The sequence below is a fragment of the Sinohyriopsis cumingii genome, chromosome 4, assembly GCF_028554795.1.
Source record: "Sinohyriopsis cumingii isolate HCF-2022 chromosome 4, ASM2855479v2, whole genome shotgun sequence".
NCBI classification, from domain to species: domain Eukaryota; kingdom Metazoa; phylum Mollusca; class Bivalvia; order Unionida; family Unionidae; genus Sinohyriopsis; species Sinohyriopsis cumingii.
In genome coordinates this window covers 44,673,231-44,688,916 of record NC_142964.1, presented here as the reverse complement: position 1 = coordinate 44,688,916, position 15,686 = coordinate 44,673,231, and positions in this window count along the sequence as shown.

Below are 15,686 nucleotides of genomic sequence, written 5' to 3'. Positions count from 1 at the left end.
ATTTCGAAGAAAGCAAATAAACATTGAAACGAACAGAGATTTTTTAACTTAAGAGGAAGTGAGTTTATTGAGAAGGTTCCTGCGTGAGGTAAGTAATGTTGTTGCAAATAAGGTAGCAAGAGAAGTTATACTTTTACTATATGGGCATGTTCGCTCTTCAACACTATAATCAGACGGGTACTGGAGACGCATTGTAAGTTTGTTTCGCTTGCTTTCTTTTATTTGTTCAACTATCTTCCCTTATTAAATCTACATGTATTACATTGGTGTCCTGGAACACGTTTTTCATTGACCTTTTATCTTAGTAGTGAAAAATATCTAAAAATCTAAGGTTAGACTCTATGACATGTCTTAACTATATTCTGTACTTTTACCCATGTATGAGGGTTTAAAGTTTCTGAACCAATGACACTGCAGGATAAGGACGCTTTCTAGAGATCATTCAGCAGGTTTTGATGATCGGACAACATGAGGCAATTCATTCGCCATTTGATGGAAGCTGTAGATTTGGACAAATCATTGATTCACCTTTAACTCTCTTTATCGTCTTCTTATATTTCTTTCTGTAATTTTTAAGATGTTTAAGTTTACTAATTTTATTACTAAATGATAACTTAATTATGCTGAATGCCGTCATTCTTATATCTTACAAGATTATATCAATCATCTATCAAAAATGAAACATTAGCTTCATGGTTACAGCTGATAAGTAATTTTAACCGTTTGTCTAAGTATCACCACAGTCAGTCAAAATTGGTTGTCGTCTTTGAAACATCATTTCCCTGCTGAAAGATTTGTTGAACATAACAGCTCGACACCTAATGCCAATTGGGTCAGTGAAGTACTGATATTCGGTTTCCCTTTAAGTCTAGTACAAAATTTCCGCAATTATGTTTGATGTTCTTTTAAATACATATATGTTTAAGTGAGATATAAAAGGTATGACTGATCATAAAAGTAATTTAAATAATACAATCAAAATTATTTTATATTAATTTTATTACTTGTCAACTATTTGTTTTCTCGTATGCAAAGTTGTAAACTTTGATGTTATGTTTATGTTTTAGTTTAGCAGAAATTTAATCAAATATGTTATTTAAAATGTAATCTTTCCACATTAATCATTGACTTTGCTATCGATGAGTTTAAATACTTCTATAGATCAATTTTCCCTGTCTTTTACGCAATATCAAAACTCTTTTCGAACCCCGTTGTGGTAAATCAAGTGCTACATTTGCTACAGATGCACAAGCTGCCACATAAATAACATCTATCTATCTATCTATCTATCTATCTATCTATCTATCTATCTATCCATCCATCCATCCGTCCGTCCGTCCGTCCGTCCGTCCATCCATCCATCCATACATCCATCCATCCATCCATCCATCCATCTATCTATCTATCTATCTATCTATCTATCTATCTATCTATCTATCTATCTATCTATCTATCTATCTATCTGTACAAGTAAGGAAATATATTAAATAAATATCATTAATTGACTGATCCATTGCGTCTGAAGTAACTGTATCAAAACTTAAATATTTGTTCAACTCGTAATTTGGGTTACAATCTTTTATTACTTCAGAGGCCTTTCCTAATGTAATGTAAAACCTGAAATCCTCAGGGAAAGGAAAATATATAGGGGACAATGAGCTGTCATTAATGTTGAAGTCCATTGGTATCATTATTTTTTTTACGCTGCAAGCACGAGAGCTTGCTGTGTCGGTGTTTCGTCCTTTAGCTTTCTCGACTCTTCGTTCATGTTAGCATGTTCTATCTTGCATGTTCCAACAGGCGTTGATAGCTATAGATAACAGTACGTCGTGAAAATGTCTAATTCATTAAAGTTAAAAATATCATAGCCACCAAACTAAATAGTGATGTTTTAAATAGAATCATGCTAACAGGATTTTTAGCAACTTATTCTACCTTTAAATAGAACGGTGTAAAAAATAAAATTATTCCACGCCAACTTAGATATTACACTTTTGTTTTGTTCCCGGTCTCCGGTTGGACGCTGCTAACATTATGTGTAACACAACAATGTATAGGGTTAAGATGTTTAACACCTTGTGGTGTTTTTCTTTACTATAGGTCGTCATACGCTTCATATTAACTCAATTATTTAAGTTTAAAAAGTTATATTTGTAATGAGCATTAATACTAATAACCACTGTAGCACAATAAATCCATGTTGATATTTCACCTGATTATCAGAGGTTCGTAAAAATCACCTAATTTTGTTTTCATGATTTCTCTGAAATAACAATTATAGAATCAGTATAAGTAGAAAAAAAGAGAAAAAGTTTGGTCCAATTTATTTAAGTACTTAGTAGCAAAACCTTCATCACTCTGCCATTTATATTCTTTTAGTAGAGTTTCTTTACACTTGTCATGGAATCGTGCGTGTAAACTATTTATCTATAATATGAATGAAAATGCACATGGATTTTATTGTCTTGTGCAGATTTATCCGGGTGTGTATTGCTTTAACCTCAGCTATTTCAAAAGTACTGAGTTCGGGTCAACCACTGATGCACGTATAAAGATCTGACCTTGAGAAACCCAACTATCATGAGTTCTCTCGCCGTAAATTTTTCTACAACCCTGGTACTAAAGTCCTAAATTCTCTGTATAGTCATAATATAAACGAGTCTTGTCAAGTAGCTTCCACTTTATAGAAGTAATCTTCAGTTATAGCGGTATGTGAAAATGCAGATGTATTCTTTTTTGCTGTCCGCTGTATGTGATACAATTGTTTTATATATTTCAAAATTTATTCTAAATTTTGCATAGAGTCAGAACTATGTCACACAAACTCGTGATATTTGATAAAAATTAATCTGTTTCAAGCTGGCCATTTTTATATCTGTACAAGCAAGTTGAATTCAGTCATAATTTGCTTAATACTTATCATTGTTAACCGTGTCTCACGTATTTCAGGATTCAGGCATTATAGTTCTAAATATTCAGAGGAAATCGTCAAATCAGAATACTGCTGTAGATAGTGATGTTGGTCGGAAGAACGGAATTGGTCTAGTCAGTGTGCGGGACCAAAGGATTTGAACCAGTGGAAAAGGGATAAGCAGGCTCTTGAGATATCCTTCTGCAGGTTGTGAGGAGCGGACCACTTAAGCCCGTTCCATCAGCATTCGACAGGACCTTTAGATTCGGAAAAATCATTAATTCTCTTCTATAATACCTTCATCGTTTTCCTTGATTTCTTTATCTACATTTTAAGATGTACAAGTTGTGATTGCAAATTATCATATATTTCTATATGTTATTTATGTTGTTCCATGTTAGAGTCAAATGGAAACATGTCCGGGATTATCATATTTGAATGATTGCCGGTATAGATGAATGTTTGTTATTTTCCCTGATCGTTTGCTTCTTTCCTCTCTGATTGCTTGCAGTGCTTGCACTGTGTTATTAAGAGTATTTAATCTGAATTTAAATGTATTGTGCTTTTGAATTCCTTGTTCTTGTTGTCATTGATTTGTTTTTAAAGCTCTTTCAAGAGAAACAAGTTTTTGCATTCGTTTGCTTAAATCTTGATATCTTTAGAATTATTATCTTCCACATTCTTACGTATTTAACTATTAAAACATGTATTTATAAATCGTCTTGTATATCAGTCTTTTTTAGTTCATTATGTAATTTAAACAGCAATACAGCTGTTATTCGTGTCTAAATTATTATTAAAAATTTGATCTATAATTATTTTTATTTCTGATATTTCATCCAGTCATTTCAAACCAAATTTATTTGGACCTCTTAATGATATTTCTGACCTTAAGTTATATTCCTAGGATGAAAAACGTATGTTACAGGCATTCCGTGAAAGTCTAAAAATGTCCCACTTTCATCTTTAATACTATTATTTAATCTCTTTAATGAACCCTATACAAATATCACCGTGAAAAAAGATTTTAATATATAGAATCTCAAGCAAACATAAACCTGCAAATATTGTTACGAGTCATATGTTACCTGTATTCATTAATTTATTTTATAAATGTTAGCCCTGGGAATGTAAAAATGAGCTATAAATTTTCGTCTTTCATCGTGAAAATAAGATCATGACACAGGATAGTGATATTCATCCTCTATTTCTTGAGACTGACAAAGTGTGAAATATCTTTCGTCATAGAGAACATTAGCCCATCTACCAGTTTCAACGGGAACCCAATGATTCAGTTCTAAACATAATTAAATTTTAAGCATCTTTTTTGGTTATGAGAAATAGATATTTTAAAAATCAAATCTAATTTTAAATAACATATAATTCAGACATTTAAATGATTTTATTGATGTTAGCCGTCCAAGCATGTTTTTATTGACCTTTTAGCAGTTTTTCTACCAAATCTTTTGACCAATTAACTGTTGCAAAATTTTGATTTCTCCATACGTAACTTAACCCAACTTAACCCAGCCTGAAGTAACCTTGCATCGTCATAGGAATTATCAGCAACGTGTTTCAATAAGAGAGAATACATAGGATTAGATAATTTTTCTTCATATGCCATCACAACATTAATGACGGAGACTTATCGATTGAGATAAGTTATTCTTGGCCAAAACATTTTTCGTTCCTTATCTCAATTATGAACTTAATGCAGAACTTTCTCTTCCTGAACTTGTACAAAACCTCATGAAATATACCCCGCTGCTGTTGACGTAGCCCAAATTTGCCTACCGTTCTTAAGCGTGTGACCGAGTTTTCCGTCATTTTCCTGCGCTTTCTCGAAGCATTTCCGAGATAGTTTTTAGGAAAATTTATCTCCAGATGGGACGCTCGCTTCTCTCGAAACACCACTTCCGTCATAACTTGTTTTTAAAACAGTCACTTTTTTGGCAGAAATGTCTGCTCTTCTTACGCCTCTTTTATAAGGGATTTCAACAGGTAACGTAAATGATAGAATATACGCCTCTTTTATAAGGGATTTCAACAGGTAACGTAAATGATAGAATATTAAACCTCTAGCCAAGAGCGCAAACATTAATAGTGTTAACTTTTCATCTTATTTGCCACAATTAAACGTAAAAATTATTTGAATGTCAATTCAAAGTGAAGCTGACCAGGGTTCAAATCATCTGTGAAGGTAGTAGTATTGTTTATTTAAGTCACTTAGAGGTTCGAGCGTCAGTCTTGGGTGGGCGAGGTCGCGAGTTCGAACCCAGGCCGAGTCACACCAAAGACGTATCAAAATGGTACTAGCAGCTGCCTCACTAGGTGCTCAGCATTCTGAGGTTAGTGTTAGGACTGGTCGGCCTGGTTTCAGGTTAATGTGGCTGGGTGGGACATGATGATACATGTCTGCGGCATAATGCACCAGTGCTAGACATCACTATAAACTACCGCACTGCAGACATCGTAGCGATATGACTGAAACTTTGTTGAAGCTACGTTCAAAAAAAATCTCACACACACACACAACACACACACACACACACACACACACACACACACACACACACACACACACACACGCACACCTAAGTCACTTGATGGCGGTTTGAGATTATGATTTGATGTGAATATCGAATGAGCTGTAGAAAGGAGTCGTGAAAACTAATTCACTGATAGCACAAAAGTAGTGCATGGACTATTGATTGAACATGTTACACGTGCATAGATACACTAGATTTTTCAGTCGGACAACACTTGTGTTATAACAGCATTTGGACAACGAGATTACGTGCTCTCTACAGTTTGCTTTATATGGAAAGCCGCTATGGAAAGCCGCAGGTACCCAGCGGTGATCGAAAGTTTTTCCTATATTGTTATATGGGCAACAATTAGCGGCTCCAACAACAATTAGCGGCTTCGACAACAATTAGCGGCTCCTAAAATGACAGTGATTACATTTTTTCCCCTGTATTTTGATATGGACTACAATTAGCGGTTCTTAGTACAATTAGCGGCTTTTAAAACAATTTTTTAATCTACGGCTCCGTTAATAAAATTCACAATTAACGGCTTCAGAACATCTGAAGCTCAGTCTTCTATCAACGGCTCCTTTCAGAGAGGAAAATATGTGTTTGGACTGTTCACTGTAAAAAGGAAGTGCTCATTATTTGGACTATAATATTATTCTGAATCTGTTATCGAAGGAATTCAGGTCAAGTCATCTTGACAACGACACAGTTCTTGGAGGACCAGTACATTTCTGGTATTGAAATTTATAAGAAACATTTCTTTCATTTAGGACTTTCATCGACTCTTATAAGGACTAGCTTGGATTCACTTCATAATACTTTAAGTTCGACCACTCCGGTGGCCTAGTGGCTAGAGCGTCCGCCTCGGATGCGGGAGGTCATGGGTTCAATATTTCAAGGACCTGCATTAATTTGTAACATGGGAAGCTCGCTGTTCACTACCGTACAAACCGGGCTTAAACCTTTACACCTCTTTGCCTTTATGCGTATGACATGGGCACGTGTCAACAGGATTACATACCAATCAATTTATTAGAATAAACCATCTTTAGTTTCATTGTAGATGAATATTTCTGGCGTTGCTGTGCCCGGCCAAGTCATACGAAAGACTTATGGTGGTACTAACAGTTGCCTCGCTTAGCGCTCAGCATTAAGAGGTTAGTGTTAAGACAGGTCGACCTGGTGTCAGGATAATGTGACTGAGTGGAACATCATGCTACATGTCTGTAGCATTATGCCCCAGTGCTATACATCACTATAAACTTCCAAACTGCAGACATCGTAGCGATATGACTGAAACATTATTAAAGTTACGTGAAAAATCCAAATCACGCACGTACACACACAGACACACACACACACACACATACACACAAAATTTAAGTTCTTCTCATATTTTTAAATTATAACTTTGATAATAAAACTGTTAAGTTTTATAAAACTTGGTTTTGCTTCTTTTCTGTTTGTTAAGTTTGTGATCATAGAGTCGTAATATAAACTTGGGGGCTCATCGGAGATACCAATTGCAGAGAAATTGAAATTGTCTTTAAATTTAAATTATCTTAGTCCCTAATCTTTCTGACTTTACATAGTAAAACCAACAAGCTTTTACGATTTAACCTAAGATGCAGAATTGTATTTTAAATCCTAGCCAGAAGCAGTTAGAGTCTTGAAAAAGGACGAACTTTTCCAACTTTCCAGACAATATGATCTGTCAGGTGCAAAGCCATATTTTTAAAGGAAGAAATAAAAAAATATCATTCAATATTTGGTATGGAATTGAAATGAAAATTCAAGAACGAAAAAGAATTAAGAAAGCTTGAGCTTGGAAAAGAGGAAGAGAGAAACTAATGCAAATTCAAAAAGAAGAGAAAAAAAATGAAGATGAAATTAAAAATGTAAAAAGTAAATAAATAAATAAAAATGCAAATGCAGGAAAACGAAAGAGAGACAAATGCAGGAAAAAGAAAGGGAGATGCAAATGTAGGACAAAGAGAGAGATAGATACAAACATTAGAGTTACAAATGAAATTGCAATTACAGAAAAAAGACCAGTACCCAAGTCTGTATTGATACTCACAATACAAGGGACGACATTCTCACATTTAAGATTTGAAACAAATCCTTTGAGCTACATGTTCAGTGTAATAGTTTAACACCAAAGTTAAGCTCAGAGATTCGACATTTTGTACTACAAATTTAACTTAAGCTCCATCAGTGGTCCTATCAAATTTAAACACTGTTACATCAAGTCATACCTGCATGAAAGCAATAGGAAGGTGATTCATTTTCTCAGAAATGGAGAGTATAATAATCATTATGTCTTAATCCAATCCACTGACAGACTTGAAACAACTGCAGCATAGATGGAACCTGATCCGGTACTCGTTATTTGCATTACTAGTCATATGATGACAAAAATCTCACACTACATCAGAAATCCAATAGTCGCGTGATATCAACAACACACTCCTTCCTAATGTTGTTGTATAAATATTAAAATATTTTAAATGAAAGTCAGAGACCTTCTGTAAAATCCAGAAAGAAAACGACAAGAAACCTGTCGCTTTCACTGCAATCTGAACAGTCAGATTCGTCAAACAGAGAGCACATGTTAACATGGTAGTCACGTGATACAACATAACCTATATATTTATTTTTTTAATATATATATATATATATATATATATATATATATATATATATATATATATATATATATATGGAGAATTCTGTGTTCTTTCATGGTAGTGCTTTTATTACAAACAGTTTACAACTTTCACTTAAGATTTTATTTTGTTTCTACCACATTTCAAATGGGTTATTACTGACATCATGTGACAACTGACCTATGTCATGAATATGTGGGTTGCAAGATTTGTGTACTCATGCGACTAGCAACGCAAATGGTGACTACCAGGTCAAATTTCATCAGCGCCATAGTTGAATCTTATCTTTCAGCAGATTAAAGACATAATTATTCTAATACTAGCATTTTCTGAGAGGAAAAAATAATTTTCATATCGGTTTCGTGCAGGTATGGCTCTAGGTAACAGCATTAAGTTTGCTAGGCCATCTGGTAAGCGGCTTCGCTTTGCCAACACCATGTTGGTGTCTGTGATGCTTGACTGGTTTTCAAATCAGTCATGTCAGAAAAATGTCAATATCAAGCTGACTGTGAAACAACCAGTCGTCTAACCTAATCCAGTGAGTGTTTGGATTAACTCAACAACTATGTTTACGGTAAGCACCCAAATGATCCATACTGCAACCTCCGAATATTCTGGCCAGAACTAAATAAATTTAATTCACAATCAGTTATGGCTCAAATATGTAATTGTTTCTGTCATCAAGCGGTTGCAGAAAACTTTATGTTTTTCCTGACTTTCATCAATATTTGCAAATTTCAAGGAATTTTCATGGTCAGAAAAGAAATTATTTCTTCCAACCTTTTCCTGATTTCCCAGTAGCGTGGGAGCCCTGTATACTTGTTCAATTGTATATGTATCGGTAATGAAGTCAATATTAACATTTTGGCATATTTAAGAGCATGATGCATTGACAACATCAAGTGTCACTGGAGAGTCTTATTATATATGACTTTGTGACAAGTGTTAATTTGTTTTGATCAAAGAAAATTTGGCTGATGTAGATTCTACTTGCGCTTGTATCAATAGCTGATGAACTTTTATTCGCCGTTAAGTCAGCCTTTATTATTAACAACAATTACATTGGCTTAGACTAGCTAATGTCTTGTGATGGGACATTACATGTCTTTAATCATGCTTGATTATTGGGTTTTTCTGTATGACAAATTACATTTTATTATATGGCAATCGCTTAGAGAGAACTGTGTGCAAGAATTGACAACTTTTTCTTGCATCTCACTCGCTCAGCTCCTCTTTCCTAATTGTATTTATTGTTACGTTAAGATAATGTCATTATTCAAAAGACCATCGTAATTATAATTGTACAAGATTATATGTGTTTGTTTCTGAATTATATTATTCTTGTTATAAGCTAGTGAGATGATTGGATAATTAGATTCATTCTTAAGCACATGTTGTAATAAGCAAACATTTTATGTGCCACGGTAATAAAAATAATAGTCTGAATAATAATTATAATTCAGTTCAATTTGTTCTGTTACATCTGATGATTCAGTTTTATAATCACTTCTGACAAAACAATGAAGATTTTAGCAATATCAAAGTCTTCTGCTGCATTTGGTATCTGATAAGTCTCTGTTGCTTCTTGTATAGTCCTAACAAAATCTGGATCAAGTTCTGTATAATTATTTTGACACAGTTCCTCCAAGTCCTGAATTTCCTCCTCTGTTCCTGGTGATTAACAGTTATCTGCTCTTGAAGAAAAGTTTGTATTAAGATTAAATAATTTGCATTCATGTACAGTTACACCAGCATTAACAGCGACATTTACCACGCGTATATTCCATCCTTGACTTAGAGCAGCATTTTTTATGCTTCTTGTAACTGATTTGTATAAATAAACCTTAAGAGACCATGTTCTTTAAAGTCTTTGCAAAAACCGCTTATGACAGGGTGAAATGCATTGTTTGGTTACAAAAACAAAATATAATAAATGTACAAAAGCTGCTTAAATTACCATGTACTGTGTCAAAGTAGCTTCCCTTCATTTTTAATTCAACCTTTTAGAAAACAACTGTAATTATAGGACATGAAATAATATTGACACAGAAGGAGCATATTAACAAATTCTACAAGTCCATTCAAACAAGTTATCAAGTCTTTTATTTCACAGAAACACCAACAGTTATCTTTGTCAGAAAAAGTGTAGTTTCCGAAACCAACAGAAGTTAAAATGACCTGGATAATTTTATTTATCAGACTGTTTGGGAGCTCGCTGACCAAGTGTGCAGGCTAGAAAAGTCACTAAAAGCTTATCATGCAAAATGAAAACAATTCAAAAGATGTTACCCCTTTTGCTTTTGCAGCATAAATCAGTATTTAAGCCTTGCTATCCAATGGCAGTCAACGCAATAAAAGAACATATGTTAAACAGAGAGATGGATATCAACGCGTCCTTTCTTCACAAACTGTTGGTTAGGTAATTAAAAAATGACAATAGATTATTCAGAAAAGAGTTAAGCCCATTCGCAGCAAATTTTGTATAGTTCTTACCTGTTATTTCTGGATAGCTGAAATGAATATCTGGGATGCTATTAACTACATCCTCCATTTTTCGTTGATGTATACTATGGCTATTCCACAGTACTACAACATCTCTTAGATGTTTCTGAATGAGCAGTACATATGCAAACTGCAGACACACTCTGGAATAATGATACAGTGTATCTGTATTTTGACGTCTATAATCAATTGATGACTTCTATGGATCTACTCACCGCTCCGGTGGTCTAGAGGTTAGAGCGTCCGTCTCGGAAGTGGGAGATCGTGGGTTCGATCCCCGGCCGAGTCAAACCAAAGACTTACACAAATGGTACTAACAGCTGCCTCGCTTGACGCTCAGCATTGAGAGGTTAGTGTTAGGACAGGTCGGTCTGGTGTTAGGATAATGTGACTGGGTGGGACATCATGCTACATGTCTACGGCATGATGTCCCAGTGCTAGATATCACTATAAACTGCCACACTGCAGACATCGTAGCGGTATGACTGCAAAATGACTGCACACACACACACACACACACACTATGAACCTTCTCAAATGAGATCACAGAAGAAATATTTTTAAGAAAGTGCAAATTTATAGAAGCAAACATTTTTTGAGAAAGACAAAGTTACACAGACATCTCTGTTTTTGTGTTTATGTAGTTTGGCATATTTTCAATTGGTGCATGTGTACATACATGTAACAAATAATGCAGGTGTTTTAATTTGGCAATTTTAAGAAATTTGCCAAATTAACTTGAGCAACTTGTATCATCCTGCTTAGTAAAAAAAGAACATACATGCATAGAATAATCAACTTTTGTATCACATCCAATATATCCATACTGATGATATTTTAACTTGTAAGCATTCCAAAAAATGTATCCTTTCATTACATGTCATGCTTGATAGAGCTCCCAAGACTTTAGATACATAAAGAATTTTTTTTAAATCAGACCTGAAACTACCATACTGACCCAAATGTATATGTGACGATGACCCAAAGGTACAGGTGATGGTGACCCAAATGTAGTGTGACAAAGATCCAAATTTACTTGTGATGATGACATAAATGTGGTGTGAGAATGACCCAGATTTGATGATGACCCAAATGTGGTGTGATGATGACCCAAATGGGTGTCTACAAAGATATGGTTAGGACGATACAAAAACGGAACGGGAAGCAATTACTATACTAATTGATCCGATTTCTGCATCTTTCCATTTTTTAACTCCTACAAGGTATTAAAGTATAAAATGGATTCACATTAATTGTATTTGCATTCATAACATCATAGATATAGAACACTTACAGAGATTAAATTATAACAAGGATTCACATTAATTGTATTTGCATTCATAACATCATACATATAGAACACTTACAGAGATTAAATTATAACAAGGATTCACATTAGTTGTATTTGCATTCATAACATCAAACATATAGAACACTTACAGAGCAAAGTCTTTTATTTTGAATCAGATGAGCATGCTGATCTGATCTTAAAGGTGTTACGCCTCAAAGATCTTAAAGGTATTACACCTCAAAGATCTTAAAGGTATTACACCTCAAAGATCTTAAAGGTATTACACCTCAAAGATCTTAAAGGTATTACACCTCAAAGATCTTAAAGGTGTTACGCATCAAAGATCTTAAAGATATTACACCTCTTAGATCTTAAAGGTATTACACCTCAAATATCTTAAAGGTATTACACCTCTTAGATCTTAAACGTGTTACGCCTCAAAGATCTTAAAGGTGTTACGCCTCAAAGATCTTAAAGGTGTTACGCCTCAAAGATCTTAAAGGTGTTACGCCTCAAAGATCTTAAAGGTGTTACGCCTCAAAGATCTTAAAGGTATTACACCTCAAAGATCTTAAAGGTATTACACCTCTTAGATCTTAAACGTGTTACGCCTCAAAGATCTTAAAGGTGTTACGCCTCAAAGATCTTAAAGGTATTACACCTCAAAGATCTTAAAGGTGTTACGCCTCAAAGATCTTAAAGGTGTTACGCCTCAAAGATCTTAAAGGTGTTACGCCTCAAAGATCTTAAAGGTATTACACCTCTTAGATCTTAAACGTGTTACGCCTCAAAGATCTTAAAGGTGTTACGCCTCAAAGATCTTAAAGGTATTACACCTCAAAGATCTTAAAGGTATTACACCTCTTAGATCTTAAACGTGTTACGCCTCAAAGATCTTAAAGGTGTTACACCTCAAAGATCTTAAAGGTGTTACGCCTCAAAGATCTTAAAGGTGTTACGCCTCAAAGATCTTAAAGGTGTTACGCCTCAAAGATCTTAAAGGTATTACACCTCAAAGATCTTAAACGTGTTACGCCTCAAAGATCTTAAAGGTGTTACGCCTCAAAGATCTTAAAGGTGTTACGTCTCAAAGATCTTAAAGGTGTTACGCCTCAAAGATCTTAAAGGTATTACACCTCAAAGATCTTAAAGGTGTTACGCCTCAAAGATCTTAAAGGTGTTACGCCTCAAAGATCTTAAAGGTGTTACGCCGAAAAGATCTTAAAGGTGTTACGCCTCAAAGATCTTAAAGGTGTTACGCCTCAAAGATCTTAAAGGTATTACACCTCAAAGATCTTAAAGGTGTTACGCCTCAAAGATCTTAAACGTGTTACGCCTCAAAGGTCTTAAAGGTGTTACGCCTCAAAGATCTTAAAGGTATTACACCTCAAAGATCTTAAAGGTGTTACGCCTCAAAGATCTTAAAGGTGTTACGCCTCAAAGATCTTAAACGTGTTACGCCTCAAAGATCTTAAAGGTATTGCACCTCAAAGATTTTAAAGGTATTACGCATCAAAGATCTTAAAGCTATTACGCCTCAAATATCTTAAACAGAAAAAAAGTGAAACCAACAAGAAAAATTCAACAAATGCTTTATTTTCACAGAATACGTGAACATTTAAAAGTAGCTTACATTATGAAATAAATTCTAAATAGTCCTCACAGGCCCAAAAAGAAAAAGTGTTCCGAATGAATTAGTGGTGTTCCGAATATATGCCAATCTTAAATGTGCTGATGTTCCAACAGTCTTAAATGCGCCGATGTGATAATCTTGATGTATCACAATGATATAATCTGGAATGTCCCTGAATGATTTCACACTAATCCCAAAATAGTGATAAAGTCCAAAAGTATATGCAAGCACTTTGCAATTCAAATGAATAACTGAAGTATATAAATCCTGTGTAATGATAACTGAACACAACTAAAAGACAGATTCCACTAGACAGATGTTACAATAGGAATATGTCATTAACTGTGTTGATCACAACCTTTATATAAAATTGATCACAACAATTATATAAAAACCTGACACAATAAGAGGACCAGGATGTGGGTCGTTTTCCCATCAAATTCATTAATAAGGTATGGTATGTTTACTTTATACTTTTACTTTTTAGCTATGTTGTAAGCATTCCAAAAAGCACGTTTACAAATATCGTCTCAGACGATAATCTACAATCAATGACAAAAGTTAGCATATCAATATCTTGCTTACATATGACCCTTTCAATCATTAACAAAAGTTAATCAATATATAAAATATATAGATATACAAAAGGGCACTTACAATGGTTTCTAACTGACCTGTATTACTCTTCTTTCAGTTCAAAACCTGCATGGCTTACATTTGATGCACCACATATGAAGGCATTTTCATTGTTAAGAAGGCCATCTGCATTGCAGCAACCATGCTGTTTCAAGTGTATGGGTTGCATCTCATGTTTATTGGACACCCTAAAAATATGTTTATATGATAGTATTAATCAAAGTATCATATATAAAATTTATTATAATTTATATCGACTTTTCTGATGGAAGTTAAAGTTCTCTTTTGCCTTTAAATACTGTCTGTATTGTACTGATGTTCAGGAAATGTAAAAAACATTATTTTACTGAATTTTTACAAACATTATTGAAATCCAATTTACCACAGAAACTGATCATGTAAACTTGTGACATAGTGTTAATTGCACAAATGGTATAGTGTATACCAGCAGTGTTATATTGCAGAAAAAACACCAACACAATTACTAGTTCACCATGAGTATACTTCAAGTAAACTACATTTTGCCCCTATAATACCAAAACCAAATGCCAATACAATATTTGCTTCAAGGGTAATTAAGAAATAATAATTAAGATCGATGAGAAAAACATTCATATGATATGAATCATAAACATTCTAAATCTGCCCCTCTGAGCAGATACTGTAGCGGAGATAATGCAAGATTTGTACAAAATAGTAAGCTTTACATGTGTGACACCAGGCCTGAAAACAAACAGATGTATCATTTATGGCTGACCAATCAGCCAATTATATCTAGCTTTGCTTACACCCATAGTCCAAGAAGAGATGACATGATTCGTTAATTCTGCATTTGAATATCTCATTTCCTGTCTTCAATTAATATAATTTTTACAGTAACACTGTTTTGGCATATAATTTCCTTGTATGGGTGTATAAAACAGTCATTAGAAAAGTATACCCACCTTTAAAATCTTGAGTGTGAACAGGACGACATAATAAACAACGCAATAAATTTACTGTTTACAATTCCAAGATGTATACATGCCTGTCAAGTATTTCGTTTTCAAAAAAATGACAATACTGAGATGACAACTATTCAAAATTTTAACTGCAATATAAATAACATATATGAACATGTAATTACTTTATAATTTGCATTATGTGAGTTGATATTGTCTTGATTTACCATGGGATTTATCAACTGTATCGACAAAGTACGAGGCAACTATCTCTGGTCGTCTATTGGTGATTCCCGAATGTAGCCAAATTATCTTCTGCAAACAACTGAAAATAAAATTTTTTTAAAATACATTGTATCAAAAATTCTTATAGATTTGTTTACATCATACACACTCCAACCATATCCCAAAGTATAACATTTCTATTTTCAACATTATGTACCTAGTTGTATGACACTACAACTCTATAAATTTGATATATAATTGCATACAGGTAAAACCCGTCATAACCCGATGCTTGGGGTCCACATAATAACATCGCAATATAAGCTGGATTGAGTTAACAA